Raw genomic sequence first — 19,859 nt, 5'->3', positions numbered from 1 at the left:
ACTCTGCTTGTGTTTGGGATGCCTCATGGCCTCAATGTGGCTGCTACAATCACATGCTGGTAGGGTAGCATCCCAAGGAGGTGGGAATGGAAGAGAATTTCTCCTCAAAGCGCTTTCATTCCCTCTTTCTCCTGCTCTTAAAAGATTACCCAGTCTTTGGGGTCCAGGTCAAATGCCTCCCACCCAGTCATCCCATGAAGATAGCCCACTTTTATCTAAATTTTGGTAGTATTTGATTTGTTCCACCTCGCTTCAGCATACACATAGTGTTTTGTGTTATAATTACTTGTGCTTGTGAGTAGATCTTGTTGGTCCCCTTTGAACACTCATGACAAGGAGATTGATAGTGAGGTACGGAAGGTTTAGGAAGCTTGCCCAAAGGTATCTAGCTGAACTGGGATCCAGGCCACGGCATACCCTGTCTATTTTGATTAAATAATGTGCCAGAGATTTTCTTGTGATTGGTCTGGTTTTCCCAAATAAAATCTGGTGGGAAAGGTACTAAGGAAATATTCTGGTTAGTTGGTGAGTGACTGTTAATGTGCTATTGCTCCTCAGGTGTTTATGTGATTATGAGCTTTGTTTCATGGCATAAGTGCCTGCATACCTTTCACCACCACTTTCTCCTCTTGCCAACTTGCCAAATATGTAGTATGTGCTCAATAAAGAACTGTTGGATTGAATTGTACTCACACCCACATGCACATCTCCTCTTCCATATGCCTTCCTAATGGACTGGGGTAACAGGTTTTAACTTAAAATACTGGGATTGGAGGATGCCTGGGAGGCTCAGTTGGTTAAAGCCTCAGGTCATGATCCCAGGGTCCTGGGATCGAGCCCCACATCGGGCTCTCTGCTCATCAGGGAGCCTGCTTCCTCCTCTCTGTCCCTCTGCCTGCCTCTCTGCCTACTTGTGATCTCTGTCAAATAAATAAATAAAATCTTAAAAAAAAAAAAGACTGGGATTGGAACCCTGATGAGTAAACATGGTAATATATAATGGAAATGATAATTTATTAGCTTCTGGCCACCAACATTTAATTAATACTCCTGTAATACCATTTAGTGCCACTGGATACTCACCATGGAGGAAGGCCAGGCAACTGCAGGAAATATTAAAAAAAGATATAAACACTCAACTTCTAGGATTCTCATGGGCTGAGGCCCAGAGATGGATATTTGTCCTCATAGAGCCTTGCTGGCCTAATGGCTTACTCATCAAATATTTTTGATCCAGAATTTCCTTTTTCTGCAAAGTCTGTCTTTAAATGCACTGTTGGTATTACATTCTTTGTAGTGATTGCTCTATTTTCTTCTTTCTTTATCCACTGGTGTATCATTATTATCTGTACATCTACCCACCCATTCATCCATCTACTTACCCATCCATCCACTCACCCATCGATCCATTCATCCACCATTCCCTTGTCCACCCCTCCTGCTCTCCCTCGTTTCTTCCCTCCCTCCCTCCATCCTTCCAACCCCCCCCATCCCTCTGTCCCTCCATCCACCAATCCCATCCATCAAGACAGCTTGCGTTGACTACTGTTTTTATATCAGGCATTGTGTAAAGTTCAGATCCTACACAATCTGATTCTCCCTTGCCTTATCTCCTCCCACTTTGTCCTTCACTCTACTGAGTACGATAGAAGTCTTCTTTTTATTCTTTTTTAAAAGACTTATTTACTTATTTATTTGACAGAGAGAGAGAGAGAGAGACATTGAGAGAGGGAACACAAGCATGGGGAGTGGGAGATAGAGAAGCAGGCTTCCCGCGGAGCAGGGAGCTCCCAAAGCAGGGAGCTTGATCCCAGAACCCTGGGGCCATGACCCGAGCCAAAGTTAGATGCCCAACAACTGAGCCACCCAGACTATATAAGACAAGCTTATTCCTGTTCCTCCATGATGGAGTATTCTTCTACCAGATTCTTACAAGTCTTATTCCTTTATTTCATTCAGGTTTTTGTTCAAAAGTCCCCAGTAGTTCCCCTACCTCCTGTGGGAGTAATCCCATTTACCTGTTTTGTTTTCCTTTGGGCTACTCGCTGATCACTTGGAATTGTAGTCATTACTTATCATCTATCTCCATCTCTGAATTGCAGCATCCCTGAGGACAATTTTCTCCATCTTTGGTGCTGTCTTCTTAGCACCTTAAAGAGGCCCCAGCCCACAGTGGGTGTTCAGGAACTATTTGTCAGATGACTGAATGACCTCGGCCTTAATTCTGTCCCTGACCAATTTACAGTATATGTGTGGAGACAGAAAAGATACCTAAGGAGATTAAAACAAAAGGTGGCTATGGCAAAAATACGATGAATTGTTTCTGATGATGAAATGCCAATTGAATATTACCCCCACCTTAAAAGACCACCAGAGACGTGAGTCAAAGCCAATCAGCAAGGGTCGTTTATTGCAGGTTCGAACCTGGACCTCTGCGCCGCTCGTTGCCAATAACACCGAGAGGTCCAGAGCTGGGTTGGTGCAGGGTTTTTATAGACAGGTACAAACAAGTTTCGGGTGGGGCTGAGCTTATTGATTGATAGTTTGAACACAATTGGGAGTCTCCTGGTGGAATGTTACATTCCTGCTATCAAGCATCCCTGTTAATGAGATTTAGGTTTAGAAGAAATTTAACTTTATTTACTTTTCCTTCTACCTCCGCCTCCTTCGGTTTTTCATGGAGGGGAGGGTGACATTAGGGCTATTGATAAGGTAACTTCTTTGTTGTAAATCTCAAGGATATTTGCAAACCAGGGGAGACTCCTACCTTGCAGGACTGTGATCTCTGCAAGTTAACTATTTATCGTTTTATGGCAGTCAGGGGTGCCTGAGGAATGCTACACATATGGAGGGGAGCGGGTGAATGGGGGGGTGCAAGGCGCCAGCCTTTGCTTTGTCCTTAGCCAGCCTCCTGCTCCTTCAATGATTATCAGTCAGGGTGATTGTGTCTGCCTGGAGGGAGAATGGCTTGGAGGGTAGGGATGCTGTAGCTGACACTGTGGTTACCCTTCTTGCATCTAGACCTTCTTCCCGGTTTACCTGCATCTGTGATGTGGCCATGCATACTGGTGCTTCCCACCTGTGAACTGTGAACTCAGGTCTGTGGTTCTCTGGGTTTTTCTGGTATCATGGGAGCTTGCTCAGCTTGGGTGCAGGGTGACCCAGAGGTGCTGGACGTGAAAGGCTCTGGGAGTGAGTAAATACTTTTGCTTCCCTACTCAGCACTAGGACAACGTGGAGGCATGTTTTCTACAGTCCCTCCTGGTGGGAGGGAGCACAGGTACTCGGAGCAGTAATCCCCCGCCCCCATATTAGCTTCCCTCCCTCCCCTGTTTCACTTCCCCTCCACCTCACCTGGTTGTCCTGGAGTAAACCACCAGCATCAACAATTTGTCTCCGGGTCTGCTTTCAGGAAGCTCAAACCTAGAAGGGCAGGGTGGGGTAGAGGCATTTTAGAAACAGTAGAAAAAGTCAGTAACCCAGATTTCTCTGTGGCTCTGACTTTCCAGCAGTCGAGGGAGCTTCCACGCCCGCTCACACCTTGCCTACACCATCGCACACTTGCTCAAGAGAGAAGGAAGCCCTCGATTCCTGGTGGCAAGGGGCAGCTGAAGGTAGGGAAGTGGCGAGGGTCCGGGAGGCAGGAGTTTTTCAGTAATATGCTGTGTGCCCTTGGGCAAGTCCCTTCCTCTCTCTGGGCATCAGTCTTATCACTGACCCTGTGATGTGGGTGGTATGTCTAACTCTAAGCTTCCTTCTCACTCTGGGGCTCTACAACATTATCTCGCTTTGCTATTCTTCCTTTCTTTCCCTCTCACTCTGATTCCAATCATCTGTCTGTCTCTCAAGGTCCAGTTTTGGGGGATGGGCTGGTAAAATGCCCAGCTTTAGTTGTCCCTGGTAAGGATGGGTGAGGCTTAATCCATGCAGCATTCTTTGGGATCCTGGAGATGACCGTATTCTCTCTGCCTACGGTGTCATTATTGTTAATAATGATGACATCAATCTACCTCATCAGGACGCGCAAGTGCTTAACTAAGAAAAATGCTTTTGTCGCTGTTAGTAAATATAAAGTGAGCCTACTCCATCAGAATGCCACCCCAGAGGGGGGAGTCTGTTCCCTTCCCTGTGCCCTGATGACTGCTCGTTTGCAATCCTGCCCTTCTTCCAACGACAGCGTTTATTTTTTATTGATGTTTCAGCACTTTGACAAATACATTTTTCCATGAAGAGAAACATAATTAACTTAAGTCATTTATATTAATCACAAGGGGGGAAAATCATGCAAAACAGGGGTAATTTTGTATTGAACAAGGCACGTTGTCTAATGAATATAGATGATGTTGATTTATGTGTTTATCCAAAAAGCATCAGTAGGGAAAAAATGCCAACCCCCGAGTCCCACCCTATCCCCCCCAAAAGCTGAAAAAAAAATCCCTCAAGTTCTATTTAATGATGCTTCCTGGGTTGGTGGCATCCTGCCCACAGACTGAAAAATAAAATGACTTTTCAAGTGTTTACGGAGCTTGAACAGCAAGAGAAATTCTCTCCCAGCGTGGGTGTCCTCTGCCTGAATCCCAGGGAAGCTGTAATTACTTATTCCTGCAAACACTGGGCCAATGTGGCTGGGTCTATGCAGGTAGGATGGTGTGGACTCTTTCCTACTGCAGCTTTGGGACAGGTCTGAGGGCCAAAACTGCAGGCTGTGGTTGGCAGGGACTCGGCCACCAGAGCTCAGATCTCCCAGCCGTGTGGACTAGCTGAAGTAGATCCATTTGATGGGAAAGTTGCTTCTGGAATAATTCACTGTTGTGAAAAAGAGTGGTAACGCCTCCTGTTTCCAGCCTCGCCTCCCCATGTGTGTGAGTACAGCTACTGGCTGGAGCTCGCAGGTACCAAGAAGAAGGGGAGGGAAAGGAGACAAGGATGCATCACGGGAACATCACTAAGTCACACAGTGTTCGAGCCAGGAGCCCATACCTTACTTACAAAAGCATGGAACCCAGGCCCCTCATTTCCCCACTGAGTAAACTGAAGCCCAGAGAGGAACAATAATTGGTGCTACCAAGCACTCCCTATGTATCAGGCATCATTCTAAGTGTTTTTTTGGCATTGTAATCTTCACAGTAATTTTAGGGGTTAAGTGCTGTCATGGTCCTCATTTTACAGCTGAGGAAATTCAGGCTCAGAGGAAGGATGGTGCTTCTGCAGGAGCCCACAGAGAGTCATTGGCTGAATAAGACCCCAGACTTTCTGACTCCTCTCTCCCCCCACCCAGGAGGGAGGGAGCAGCTCGTTGGGAGTGTGTGAATTCCCCCAGGGATCTTTTGAGCAAGACTTTGGAAACTTTTTTAGAGCTTGGTTCCATCTCTCTTCTTTTTGTTTTATGTAGGCTGCTCCCTTTGCTGTCACTGGCCATAAACATCCCTACACAATCTCAGAGGACTGCGAGCTTGCCTCAGGGACACAGAGGTGACAGATTAATGAGTTATGAGAGGGTATCTGGGTGGGGGTGGGATCTGGGTTGGGATTATTGGGTGGAGGCAGAGAGTGTTTGAAGGCCGAGGAGCCAGAGCCAGGGTTCCTGGAAGAGCAGAAGGAGGCCAGCCCTGGAACTTGCTGATGGTGTTCCAGTGGTAGCAGTTCCTTTTGCCCATAGAGAAACAGACAGGGCAACCTCTTCCTGACCAGAAATCTGGATTTTTAGTTTTTTCTTCTTGTTGTCTGTTTTTGACTTATCATGGTATCCCCTCTACTTGAGACCCCCAAATAGCAGTCCTGAGGACAATGGATCTAGACCGTCTGGATTCAAATCCTGTCTCTGTCACTTGCTGTGTGACCTTGGAAAACTCCCCTAACCTCTCTGGACTGAGTTTCCTACACCTCCACTAGGGTATAGCTAAGGATTAGTGCTCAGATTTAGGACAGTGCAGCGAATCTATGCGTTGGCTATTATAATTATCATGAGAAGAAATTGAATCCCCAGAGTACACACCTCCTTGTATGTGACCACACAAAGTCATAAGCGAACATCAAGTTTGGGCAGACTTGGCTCAGTGGGGAGGAGCAGGGAGCCCAGGAAGGGCTTTTGGGGTGGGTGCGGGAAGGTGGGACCAACCAGAGACTAGTTTCGTGGTTTCCTCGGCACTCTGTGCTCTGAGCCACCATGCCCACGGACCAGGCTGCAATCTGTCTTTGGCCTGGTCTGTGGCTCCTTGTGCAGCTGGACCAAGCAGGAGCCTGGGCCCCATCCATCCTCGGCTGCTTGGACAGCGGTGCTGGAGAGCGCATCTGTCACTGTCTCCCATGGCATGGGTGAATGGCGTGTCATCTTTGACAAATGTCTATGCCAGCAAGCTCTGCGTGGCTGTGTATAGTTACAGACACTGAAAACGCACAAACACAGACGGGCTGCTCCACACGCCAGCAGACACAAAGGAGGACTAGCGCTACAGATTGGAGGGGCTGGGGAAGGGCGGCCATGGAGAGCGGGACGTCCACTTGAAAGATCTGGGCTCTGCCTCCTACCCTCTCTCTCTCTTTTCTAAAACATTTTATTTATTTACTTGAGATACAGAGAGAGAGCATGAGAGACAGAGCATGGGCCGGGTGGAGGGGCTGGGGGAGAGGGAGAAGCAGGGATCCCGATGGGGAGCTCAATCCCAGGACCCTGGGATCACAAACTGAGCCACAGACAGATGTGAGCCACCCAGGCACCCCTCTGCCTCTTGCTCTTCACAAAACTTTGTGCAAACCATTTCCTCTCCCTGTGCCTGGGTTTTCCTGTGCATGAGGTGGGGATAAAAGTCCCCGCCCTGCACTGTGCAGTATTATAGGAATCCATCAAGATGTTCATCACCCTGTTAGCAATGATAGCAGCTACCCCCTTTCAAGCACTTGCCTTGGGTCAAGTGTTTTGTGCCTATGTGCGCAAGTCCCCCACATTCCTCAAATAAGCCCATTTTACAGATGAGGAAATAGATTTAGAAAAGCAACCTAGCTGGGGGTCACACAGCAAACAACAGAGCTGCGTTGGCGGGCAGGCAGTGCCCGCTCTGGGCTGGGATCTGGCAACCTGAATCTGCAAAGGGCCGGACAGTTGATGCTTTATGGTTCATAGGCCATGTGTTCCCTGCTGCATCTACTCAGTTCTACTGCCAGTGTTGTTCGGAAGACTGACAATAAATAAATGCTTGTGGCTGTGTGCCAATGCAATTTTATTTATAACACAGTTGGCCGGCTCGATTTGTCTTTGGGGCTCACAGGCCATAGCTTGTGACCCCTGCTCTAGGCTTCCAAATCAAAGGAGAAGATGAGAACAGAGGACTATGTATGCTTCAGGATACCAGCTCAGGAGCTGGACTGCCTGTGTGACAGTCCCAACTGGGCCCCTTACTGCTTGTGAGATCCTGGGCAAGAGACTTAATAGCCCTATGCCTCAGTTTCTCCATCTATAAAATGGGAATACTAATATTGCCCACCCTTCAGGCTTCTTGTTAGAATTACATGGTTAACTGTGGGTCTAGCACATCATAAACATTGGGTAAATGTCACCTATTATCACACCCCAGCGAACATTATCATCGACACTTAAGAGGCTGATGTTAATTTAAATGGTGAGTCAAACAAGATTTCCCAGCTCAGCTCTCCTGGTTCCAGCTTTCTGCTTTCTTCCTGCAAGAGCCCAAGTCCTTAATGGGGGGAGTGGCTGCTTTGTCATGTGTTCATCTCTTACACCCCCGGGATGACAGACAAAGGGACCTTAGGCACTAGCCTGCCTTTTACCATAGAACACTGAGGTCCAGAGAGGGGAAGGAACTTACTCGAGGTCACACACAAAAGTGTCAGATTCACTTTTCCTTTCTCCCCAGTCAGTGCTCCTTCCCAAGTCGCTCAGATGGGCTCTCCTGGCTCTGTGGAATGCAAGGCATCTTTCTGCAGGTGAAGTCATCCAGAAGGGGGTGGCTTTCCAATGTCTGGGGCTGGCAAACACAGCAGTGAAGGACAGAGACTAAGGCCAACCTCCTCCTTTCCTGACACAAGCCTTGGAGAACCCTGTCCATCCGGAGCCCTGAGCCCCAGCACGTCCCAGTTCAAGGCCCTGTCTCCTCACCCACAATTAAGAAGCCTCCATCCTCTGGTCTGCTGTATTCTCTGGGGAATGACCAGAGGTAAGATTTCCCGGACAAAGCTGGGAGTAGACACTAGGTAGAATCTGCAAACAAATCACACTTGAGTCAGAAGGTAGTGAGTTCTTTTGCAGTTGGTACTTCTGGTTGTATATTGAGAAAGAGAAAGCAAAATGGTCCAGACAGCAGGCCTGGTAACTACCAACCAGCCAAGCCCTGGTGGCTCTTGTGAACATAAATCATGCAGTACAAAATTGGATTCAGACAAGGGCTCCCTGGGACCATAATGGAACATGATAAGCACATGGATATGAGGAAATAACCCCGAAATGCATGAACATCCTTGTCTGCCAGCAGATGCAAGGGGTTCTTCTTTCTTCATCAACGACAGCTCTAGCCTCACTTTATTCCTCTTGCCTCCTTGATACAAATGATTAAGATATCCAACCAGCAACAGCTCCCTGCTCCCTGACAGCACGCAATCTAGAACAACACTTGCTCCCCCAGTCCTCTCTAAAATCACACAAAACAAGCCCAAAATCTGGACTGGCCTTTCACTGAAGTACCCCATGGTTCCCCATGGAGCATGCTCTCCTGTGCCGACACAGGTTAATAAGCCTCACTGTGCTCGATGAAGAGGTGGACCTGGGGATCTTTGGCTACTGGGCTTTATCTGCGTATTTATTGATACTGGAATGTGAATGAGTGAGGTGAAGCGTTCAATGGTGAGGAGGAAGGTGGAGTCAATCCCTGAGTCCCACAGAGACTCAGGTGCTCTAAGTGTGATAGGTAGCTTTCGTGAGGTAGATCCTGCCATGAGCACTATTTCATTTTATTCTCCTAATGACCTTGGTGGAGTACTAACATTTCCATTTTTAGACAAACAAACCAACAACCCCCCCACACCACCCCCGAGGCCCAGCAAGCTTCAGGAACTTCCCTGTGGTTCTGCAGCTGGTAAGGATGGGTCCAGGAGCCAGGAGTCTCCCAATGCCAAGCCTTCCAATGTAAGGCTAATCTGTGGTTTACATAGCAAGAAGGCCCCATGCACCATCTGGTTCTCACAATTGACACACTGACACCTTAAGATGGGTGGTCTTCTTTAGAACATATTGACCACATGGTCAGAGTCAATCAAGGGGTTTTGGTGGGCAATCTTTCCATCTTCAGAACAGACAACAGCTCTCAGGGCTAGGCGTCCACTACATGGTCTGAAGGATGCAGCTATTGCTGCTGGCCTGGCACTGGGAGTTGAGGATCAGGGAAGAGCCCCATGGACACTTTTCCTTTAACCCTGACCTTGGATGTGGAGAAAGGTGAACCCTCCTACACTGCTGGCGGAAATGTAAATTTCAGAGTGGTGAAGCCACTCTGGAAAACAGTATGGAGGTTCCTGAAAAAGTTAAAACGGGAGCTACCCTATGACTCAGCAATTACACTACTTGATATTTATCCAAAGAATACAAACATAGTGATTTGAAGGGACACATGCACCCCAATGTTTATAGCAGCAATGTCCACAGTAGCCAAACTATGGAAGGAGCTGAGATGTCCATCAACAGATGAATGGATAAAGAAGATGTGGTGTGTATGTATGTATGTATCTATCTATATGTGTATGTGTGTGTGTGTGTGTGTATATATATATATATATATATATATATATATATATATATATGAATATTACTCAACCATCAAAAGAAATGAAATCTTTCCACTTGCAAAGATGTGGATGGAACTGGAGGGTGTTATACTAAGTAAAATAAGTCATTCATAGAAAGACAAATATCATATGATCTCAGTCATATGTGGAATTTAAGAAACAAAATGGATGAACATAGGGAAGGGAAGGAAAATATAAAAAGATGAAATCAGATGGAGGCAAACCGTAAGAGACACTTAATTCTAGGGAGCAAACTGAGGGTTGGTAGAGGAGAGATGGGTGGGGGGATGGGGTGACTGGGTGATGGACACTAGGAGAGCACTTGGTGGAATGAGCACTGGATGTTATATGAAACCGATGAATCATTAAACTCTACCTCTGAAACTAATAATAAGCTATCTGTGAATTAATTGATTTAGGAAAACAAGTTAAAAAAGCCAAAACCTTGACCTTGACATCTAGCACTCCACATTCACTTTTTTAAGCCATCGCACAGAGGGACAATCTAATCTCATCAAAGAATGTCTAGAGCAGAGTTTTCATGAAGCTCCTTTCCCAGCTATTTGAAGAGTCACCTTCTTCATTAAGTTCCATGGGCCTGCATGTTCTGTGTGGAAGAAGGGACAACTGTAGGGTTGCATGGTGGAAAATGGAAAAGGCAGCAGGAAGGGCAGGAAGTCGGGAACTTTCCAAGTGTCCACTTTACGTTGGACAGTATGTTGGGTGCTTTTCATGGGTATGGGAACCCATTAGAATTGGCTTTTTTTTAAAAATATACTTTTAGTTATATATTTTATTTATTTATTTATTTTTAAATGTTTAAATAAACATATAATGTATTATTAGCCCCAGGGGTACAGGTCTGTGAATTGCCAGGTTTACACACTTCACAGCATAGAGCTGGCTTTTAGTGTAACAGGAGAAGTGTTACTTGGAGGCAGGTGGCAGTGTGAGGATTTCGGATGTTGAAAGGTGGGTTCAACTTTGAAGCCCACTTCCCTGGTTTTAGGCCCCCGTTGGATAGAGTGTGTACACCAAGCACCCAGCCATTGTTCTTGGAGAACATGGTGATATTACCCAACAGACTGTACTCTGTATAGCCATGGAGATTTTACCCAGTCTGTGACCTTGAAGAAGTAGAAAATGTTTTTCCCTAACTGCATAGGTCGTTGGGGTCCCTGGAGATGCAGTGTGGTTTCGGGCTGAATAACAAGGATTGGGAGGTTCCCTTGAAGGATGACATCATCTCACCTTTCACTGGCTCTGAAGTTTCTACTGGGAGCTCTGGGGAGGGAGGCAATTCTGAAGCAGAAGTACTCAGTGGGCCTGCCATGTGGTGCCTGCCAAGAGTGAGCAGAAGCCCTGAGCTGAGCGCTCACCTCCTGTGTTGTCCTTGCTATGTCATAGGTGTTCACTGGAGCTTTGCTGGACATCCATAATCTGGTTGCAGCAACTGGGGGATGACCATCCTGTTCTCTACTACCCCGTGGAACATTGGCCTTTTGGAGTTGATTCTCCAGGGCACTGGGGTCTTCACATGGTGGCTCCCTGTGCCTGGAATATTCTTCCTTGCTCTTTCTTCAGTTGTGGTTTCTCCTTTCTCTTCCTCCTCCTCCTCCTCCCGCTCCCCCTTTTCTTCTTTTTCTCCTCCTCCTCCTCCTTTTTCTTCTTCTCCTCCATCTCCTTCTTCTTCTACTTTTCCTTCTCCTTCTCCTTTTTTTTTTTTTTTAAAGAAAGGATTATTTATTTATACATGAGAGAGACAGTCAGTGAGCATGAGCAGGGGTGCGGAGGGGCAGGCAGAGGGAGAAGAGGCTTCCTGCTGAGGAGAGAGCCTGATGTAGGACTCAATCCCAGGACCCCGAGATCATGATCTGAGCTGAAGGCAGACCCTTAACCAACTGAGCCCCCCAAGGTGCCCCTAGATGTCACTTCTTAGTAACACTTTCCCTGACTACCCCAATGTTCTAACTTTCTATCCCGTTATAATTTTTTTTCCTTAGGTTTATCGCTAACATAATATGTAGTTTCCTTAAGCATTGTGTGTATTGTCTGTCTCTTGTATTGAGAAATGAGCACCCTTAGGGTGGGGAATTTTTGTCTAATATGGTCATGGCTACAGTCCTCAAGGTTGAGAACCCAGTTAGATGCCTGGTAGGCATGCAATGTATGTGTGTTGGAAGAATGAATGAGTTTCTGTTTCTATTACATAGAGTTTATATTTCATCAAACACTTTTCTCATTTGTTGATATGATCACATTTTCCCCTTAAATTTATTGGTATAATGAATTATGTTAATTGATTTCCTGTCATAAATCTGTGTGTTACTAGGATAAATCCCACTTGATCATAATGACATTTTGCCAGGTTTCATTTACTGGGGCTTTATTTCCAGTTTTTACATTTATAATGAGAAGAATGATTGGTCTGCAGTTCTTTTCCTAAGCGATCTGTACCAGGTTTTGGTACTAAGGCTATGTGGGCTTCATAAAATAAATTGCAGCACTTTATCTTTTCCTATGATCTGGAAGAGTTTAATTAACGTTGGAATTATTTGTTCTTTAAAGGTTACATAGAGCTCAGCTGTGAAACCATCTGTTCCTGGTGCCTTTTGTGATGGTGGATCTTTAACCACCTTTCCAGTCTCCCTGTGGTAGGTAATTGGTCTTCTCATTTTCTAAATTTCCTTAGGTCAATTTACGTAATTTATATTTTGCTAGGTACATACCCACTCCCAGGTTTCCTATTTTGCTTCTGCAGAGTTGCTGTAGAATTCTCTTGTTATTTTTTATATCCTCAATGCATCCGTGCCTGTGTCTCTTCTGTTGTTCCAATTCTTCACTTTGTTCTTTTCCTTTTCCCTGTAATCAGGCTCCTGATGGATTCGCATGTCCTCAGCGCTCTGGAGAAGCTGAGAGGCCTGGGCCCACACCTGGAACCCACAGGTTCACAGAGAGAGGTGCCTGGGGGAGGCTGGCACGGAGCCGCTCAGGATGGTGGTGGGAGGACCCCAGCAGGCCAGGGAAGGTGGATGGTGCTGGCGGCTGGAGTGTGACTCCTGGCTCTCCCTCTTCCTGGTCGTGTGACCTTGGCAAGATGCTCTGCTTCTCCGCCCTTGTGTTTCCCTCTCTGCAAGTGCCTAGCTCACATGGGTGGGGAGGAGAACTGGATGAATGTATTTGAAGAAAGTGCTGTGTACAGTCTCTGGCAGGGAGTGGATGTGCAGTTAGCCTTAGCCTTCTCTGTGGAAAGAACACCGTGGAGGGAACAATAGGGCACAAGCATTTCCAGAAATCACTGGGTGTGCTATGGAAGAATGGGCTTTGAACCCCCATCCTGCAGATATAGGGGAGGAGTTGTGGTTTGGGGGACTACAGGGAGTGTGACTTCCCTCTGGGGTCTCAAGCTAGTTAGCGAGGGGGTCATCACAGTGACGTGTGTACTCACCACATCCTCCCTGTAGCCCTGTAAGGTAGGTGGTAGGTTAAACCTATGAGACTGGCAATATTCAGCCATTTTTAACCCACATCAAGGCACATTCATATGGTTCACCCTGATGTTACTATTGCCATCGTTTTTTAGACGACAGACTCGGAGGGGCCAAGCAGCTGTCCTAAGGTCACACAGCCTGTTGATGTAGACTGCACTTTGGTCAAACCAGGGCCATAGAATTCCAAAGCCTATGTGATCCCTCCCAGTGTGGTCAGAAAAGAAAAACCCCATAAAAGCTGTTGCAAAGATATACTGCAAACCCAATTTGAGCAAGGTGGCCAGTACAGATGGTTGCAAAGCAGTAATTGTCTAAGCATCTAGAGGCTGAGCTGAACAGGAGGAGAGGAGCAGGGCTCTGATAGAGAGAGCTCCTGGGGTCAAAAAACCCAGTCCCCAGAGCTCTGGCTTATGAAGGTAGCCACCGTCATCCTAATACCCCATTTGTGGAACTATTACAGCCAGCATCCTACTAAAGAGAAGGTGTTTATTTGCAGGACCTGGGCAGCTCTTGGAAAGCAGGCATCCTCTCACTTATCTTGTAATTACCCTCCTAGTAACAAGCTTCCTGTCAAATGGTTATCTGAAAATGGTTATCTGAACCTGAATTTTAGGTTCTTACACAAGGGATTGCTTATCTAGACAGAATTTGGGGTGGGAGAGATGATGCTATTTATGTAGTTTTGCCCAACATGGGAAAGAGAAAATGGGTTCTAACAGTTATGTGGGGTCTATCCCTCCAGGGGTCAATGGCTGGTGACACTTAAGATGGACCTTAAATGTGGTACTTAATGAAAATGACAGGATGACTTGTCAATGTGAAGGTCTGGGTTTTCGTGAGGACGCACATGGATGTATGGTACACATCCACATTCAATAAACTGACAAGGATATTGACAACACGATGCCGGTCTTCAGGTCCCCATACTAGGGAACGGCTAGTCCTTGACTAGAAGTGGTAGGATGCTGACCTCATGGTCTGACCTGAAGCTCTGTGCTGGGATATCCACCTCTTGCTCTAGAACATTCCTTCCTGAACTTCAGTGCCTGCTCATGCTCTGACTCACATATTCACCAAGAGCCTGAAGAGCCCGATCTCAGTCAATTTCCAAAGGAGGATGGCTTCTGCCCAGCACACTGCAAAATTCTGATTCTGGTTGAGCATGGTGCAGCCCTGGTGTCCAGTCCGAGAATGCTGAGGGTGCCTTCCCTCTGTTGGGACCAGAGAGACACTGCCCTGGATTTTCTATCTCTGATTATAGGAATGATAAGGGTCATTCATCTCAGTCTGTTTTCTGGGAGGAAGATGGTTCTTGGCATCCAAGCTCAGAACGGAGTGCCCACTTATGGAGCCGAGGCTGTTTCTCTGAAACCCTCTGTGGTCAACATCATATCCTGCCAATCCCCCTTAGTGCTCTAATTTTCAGCACAAGCTGACAGCTTCTTACTGCAAACACCTGCTGCTGTCTCTGGCTGCAGTAGAGTGGGAGGCCGAGATAAGGGACATTCTAGAAGTGTCAGGAAGCTGAAGTCTCTGAGAAGAGCTCTCTGCAAATGACGGGTGAGAGTTAGTGGATAAATACCCCAGTTCCTAGCCCCTTGAGTGGGACACCCCATGACATATTCTGTGCTGTCAGTCTCCTAGAGGGAGGCCAGAGGAACTGAGCTCATTAACACATTCATTCCCTGTCTTACTTTCTCACTCTCCTGCTGCTGCTTCCTGGGCTCACTCCCTAAATAAGCTACCACATCTTTGTCTCAGGGTCTACTCCTGGGGAACCCCACGAAGACATATCTTAAACTTCCTCCTTCTCAACCCAGCCACTCACGTGCACCTGCTAATTAATTGGGTGGTGCTCTGCAAATACCAGCAGGCAGCTGCCATCCTTTGAGCTCTTCGGTCCTCTTTGTAGCTCAAACCTCTGGGATTTGTGGGTCTAGAGAATATTAGTCAAATGTGCTCATTCTGCCGCCTGAACAAGTCTCAAGCAAACCCCTGTATCACCCACTGTATAGCATGTTTCCCAGCGGGTTCCCAGGGTTTTTCAAGGGTGGAGGCACATGTGGGGGAAATTAGATTCACTTGTATCTGGACACTTGTATCTGGCTCACACCTGAGCTGAATGTCAGCATTCTGCTGTGCTAGCTTTTCTGTTGTGGTGGCCCCTCTGGATAGTACTGCCCCAAGGATGCGAGAATGCCTGGAGCTTCTCCATTGTCAGCCCAGCCTTTGTCAAGTGGCAGGCTTTTTGACATTCCTGCATCACGGGTTGGTCCGGTGCTTCTGTGAGTCCTTGGGTGCAAGGCCTGGCTCTGCATCAGTGAGCTCCTCTCTGCACCGCCTCCTCTAGCCACCATCATCCATGTATCTAGGGCGTCACATGCAACTTGCTTGAACTTCAATCTCCTCTGTCATGGGCAACTCCTTTCTTGTAGTAGCTGAAGACAAGACCCCAAGGGTCATTTTGACTCTTCTCTTCCTGTCATACCTCATATCCAGTCCTTCAGTAAATACTGCTGCCTTAATCCTCCAAACTCTGTCTGATCACGTCTCCCCACCTCCCCGCTGTCTCTCTGGTACAAGGATCATTATTTCTTGCTTAGACTTATGCAGGAGCAGAGTCTCGCACACTGATGCCCTGATCCCACCCCCACCACCCTTCTGTGTATTCATGACACAGCAGCCCTTGAAAACTGAAACCAGTTCCCACCTCTGTCAGAGCCTTCCTTGGATCTCACTCTAGTGGAGTAAAGGCCACATCCTTACAGTGGCTTCATGGGTCATGAGAACTGGTCCCCAGACCTTCCCATGTCTCTCTGACTTTAGATGCCACCACTCAACTCCTGGCTCACTCAACTCCAGCCACACTGCCAGCCATACTGCTCTCTTTGCCTTTTCTCCAACATCCAGCCATGCCCCTGCCTTTTGGACTTCGAACTCACTCTTCCCTTTGCCTGGAACATCCTGCCTCCCGCCCTGCCCCTGACCCTACTCCCCAGAGAGGCTCTCTTACCTCCTTCAGGCTTTCACACAAAGCTTTCCCTGCTGAAAACTGTCTTCACCTCCAACGCGCTCTCTAGCCCTGTCCTCTACTTTATGTTTCTCTCTGGTACTTACTGCCACCTCACACACAGGTACTTTACCTGGTTACCTTGTTATAGCTAACTAGGAGGTAAACTCCTTGGGAATAGAGACCATTCCTGTTCACCATTGTATCCCTGCCATTAGAACAAGCCTTGGGAAGTGGTAGGTTTTCAATAGGTGTATGTTAGAAGATAAATATGGGTACAGTAGGTTGTGACCTTGAGTAAGCCTTCTTTTCTGGATCTTAGTACCACCAAGGGACCTGCCACCCTCGGTGATTTCCAAGGCCCTGTTCCTGCTCTTGCTCTTTGGTTTCATGAGGGAGCTGGCTCTAAGACTGGGGATGGCTCACTATTTGTCAGCCATGTCAGGACTCAGCTTTCTGCTTTCCTGGCAGAGGGATCATTAGGAAAGCAGAGAAGGTGGACAGGTATATTTACCTTGCTCATCTGTACAGGTGGACAGTAGAGGCAGGTATCCCAGCATCCACCACTGGGGCACCTGAGATCTATGTCTGGCTGGTCTTTTTTATCTAACTGGCTAAAACCTTGAGGTTGAAATTTTAAGTGCTTGGGGGTGCCTAGGCGGCTCAGTTGGTTAAGCATTTGCCTTTGGGTCAGGTCATGATCCTGAGGTCCTGGGATCAAGTCTTGCATCGGGCTCTCTGCTCAGAAGGGAGGCTGCTTCCCCCTCTGCCCTTCACCCAGCTCATGCTCATGCTCTCTCCTGCTATCTCTGTCTCAAACAAATAAATAAAATCTTTTTTAAAAAAAGAAATTTCAAGTGACTGTAATAGCTTGCTTTCTTTCTTGCGGTGAAACAAGAAAGGAATTTATTTATTTGTTCCCACACTGAGAATACTGCAAACTAGTATCTCAAGGATTGTCTCCAAAGTGCTGAAAATACATCCTGGTTTATAGAAGGAAAACGTGGTACACGGGTGGGGTGGGTACATGCAGGTGGGCAGTGAAGGGCACATCCATCATGGGAGGGGTCTTGCTGGCTCAGGGCGGTTCTTACTGCTCGAGGGGCTAGTTTCAGGTCCCATCAGGGGGTGCTTTGCCCTCAGGCTCTTTTGCCTGATCCAGGAGACAAGTTGGAAAGAATGGAATCAACTTGAAAGTTTGAGGACAAAATGTAGGTAGTTGGAAGTCCTCTTTCAGGTTTTGTTTTTTTTTTTAATTTAAATTAAAAAAATTTTTTTTCAGTGTTCCAGAATTCATTGTTTATGTACACCCAGTGCTCCGTAGCTTTATGTCCCAGATTGCTGGTGTGTGTGTGTGTGCATGCACGCCTGTGTATGTGTGTACATATGTGCACTTGTACATGTGCATGTATGTGTGAAAGTATCCAACAGCTAATGAATAAGGATTCAGGAATATGAGCCAAAGTAACAAAGGGCGCAAGGATGAAAAAGCTGACTTCAATTACCCAGCCCATGCCCAGATCCTTGGTCCACAGCACTTCTAGGCATTCTGACTCGCTTCCCACAGCTGAGGGTCTACAGACCTTACCTGCTTCCAGGTACATGAGTGCTTCTCTCTGGGAGTGCGATGGGCTTGCCCCTCTTTGCAGGGCAACAGGGCTGTGCCAAGCCCATTCCAAGCCTGCAGTCCTGCCCTCTGACGTGCACTGCTTTCTCTCTGCCACTCTCACAGCTGCTGCCCAGGGGTCCAAATGGAGGCTGTACTCACAAGTTGAGGGGTTGGGCTGGTGAAGAAATCATTTTTGCAGGACAGAAAGTGTCTCCCCATTACAGCAAGGCATATTTGGGGAAAGGGTGGGGTTGTCCACTGTCATCCTTGCTCTGGCTGGGTTGGCGATGCTGCACCCTGCTGAGGTGGACAGAGACTAAGTGGAGAGCAGGGCGTTGGTTGGGTAATGCCATCTGGGCTGAGTGTTGGCAGTTTTGTGGGTTTGGCAAGTGGGAGACACTAGAGAAGTTGCCAGGTGGGCACTGAGGGAGGAGAAGGAGCTTTGCAGTTTGTCTATGGAATTTAAACTGGATTCTCATTACTATTCCTTAAGAGATGCAGAAAAAATTGACACAAATGTAAAATTACTTTTGGCAACTGGGCTGTGCTCATTTATATGTGAGGCTGTACAGAGAACGCGTCACATGGGACACTAGCTTGTGTTCGGGTTATGTATGCTTGTGTTTGAAAGAGGTGTTTGGATGTGAAAGATAAAGCGTAAAAAAATGGCTGAGTGACAGAGATAGGAAAACTGGGAAGGAAAGAGATAAGGAGAGAGAGAGAGAGAGAGAAACAAAAGAGGAAATAAAAAAGAAGAATAAAAGGGGAAACAGTATCGGAAAAATGGACAGATGGGGTAAATATACACAAAAGTATTGGGGAAATAGAAATCAAGGAAATTAGGATTGTCTTCTCTCTGTATCCCAGGGCTCTCTAGCACTGTTTCTTAAACCTTTAAACATTTTCAACTGTGGTTAACTACTAGGAATATATTTCACATTGCTACTTGCTATTTATACATGATTGGAATTCTTTTTTTTTTTTTTTTTTCTTTTAAGGAACCAGTGTTTGTGGTCTGCTATGAACCACCAGCATTCCTGTCCTGTGTTGTCCCCTCTCAGGATGACTCTGGACTTGAGTTGTAAGACATCAGCAGGGGTAATGGGAGCGAAGACGAGATAAGCTCTTGTACATGGAGACATTTGCCCTCTGGGAAGGTTTGCTCTTGGTGTGTAGTCCCGGGGAACCCAGAAGTCATACTGCAGAAGCAAATGAGCCATACAGATGGAGAGGCCACCTGCTGAAGCATGCAGTCTCCAGCTAACCCCTGAAGCAGAGCTCGCACCCATGTGGATGAAGGTATCGTGCGAGTGGGTGCTCCAAGTCCAAGTGAGCCACCCTGACTCTTGCCCGTGGAGCAGAGATGATTTGCCTTCACTGAGCCCTGCCCAAATTTCAGAATTGTGAGCAAATAAATGTTGTCATTCTAGGGCCACTACGTTTTGTGTTGGTTTTTTTAATGCAGCAATAGATAGCCAAGCATCCTGACTAAAGGCAAGGCACCATGATAGTTTCTATTGTATTTAATTCAGTTTTATTTTTCAAAAAACTTCGTCGATTTTATGACCCACTGATGAGTCATGATCCAACTTGATGGTGTCTGTTTGTAGACATGACTCCTTCTCTTGCTGCCCTCACCAATGGCTGATGTGTTTGAGATCATGGGTCTTCCAACCTTTCCCTCCATCCTGTTGCTCTTAGAATCATGGCATGCCAGACATGAAAGGCAATCTTAAGACGTCATCCAGTCCAGGGCTGTGTCTCAGAAGAGGCTTCCCTGAGCCATTTGGGTCTCTGAGTAGACGGTTCTACTCAGTAGATAAAATTTTACTCAGGGGAGGTATTTAGCCCTTTTGTATGCCTGGTTCCGAATCCTGTTAAACATAATTTACAGCCAAGCATGGTCTCTTGGTACCCACTTCTGCCAGAAACTGAATTCATCCTTACAAATGGAGAA

General features: G+C 46.8%; 1 long non-coding RNA gene across 1 annotated transcript in view; it reads left to right on the top strand.

Annotated features, from left to right (window-relative positions):
- LOC131833186 (uncharacterized) overlaps positions 1–19,323 on the top strand; it is a 36,602-nt gene extending 17,279 nt beyond the window's left edge. The window contains exons 2-5 of the long non-coding RNA XR_009354352.1: positions 3,510–3,614; positions 12,361–12,446; positions 12,665–12,752; positions 18,901–19,323. This is a non-coding gene — a long non-coding RNA (uncharacterized LOC131833186). The remainder of the gene's footprint in view (positions 1–3,509; positions 3,615–12,360; positions 12,447–12,664; positions 12,753–18,900) is intronic.
- The last annotated feature ends 536 nt before the right edge of the window (positions 19,324–19,859 follow it).

The sequence above is a fragment of the Mustela lutreola genome, chromosome 6, assembly GCF_030435805.1.
Source record: "Mustela lutreola isolate mMusLut2 chromosome 6, mMusLut2.pri, whole genome shotgun sequence".
Lineage (NCBI taxonomy): Eukaryota > Metazoa > Chordata > Mammalia > Carnivora > Mustelidae > Mustela > Mustela lutreola.
Note: the sequence above shows the minus strand (reverse complement) of the source record. Positions and strands in the feature narration are given on the sequence as shown.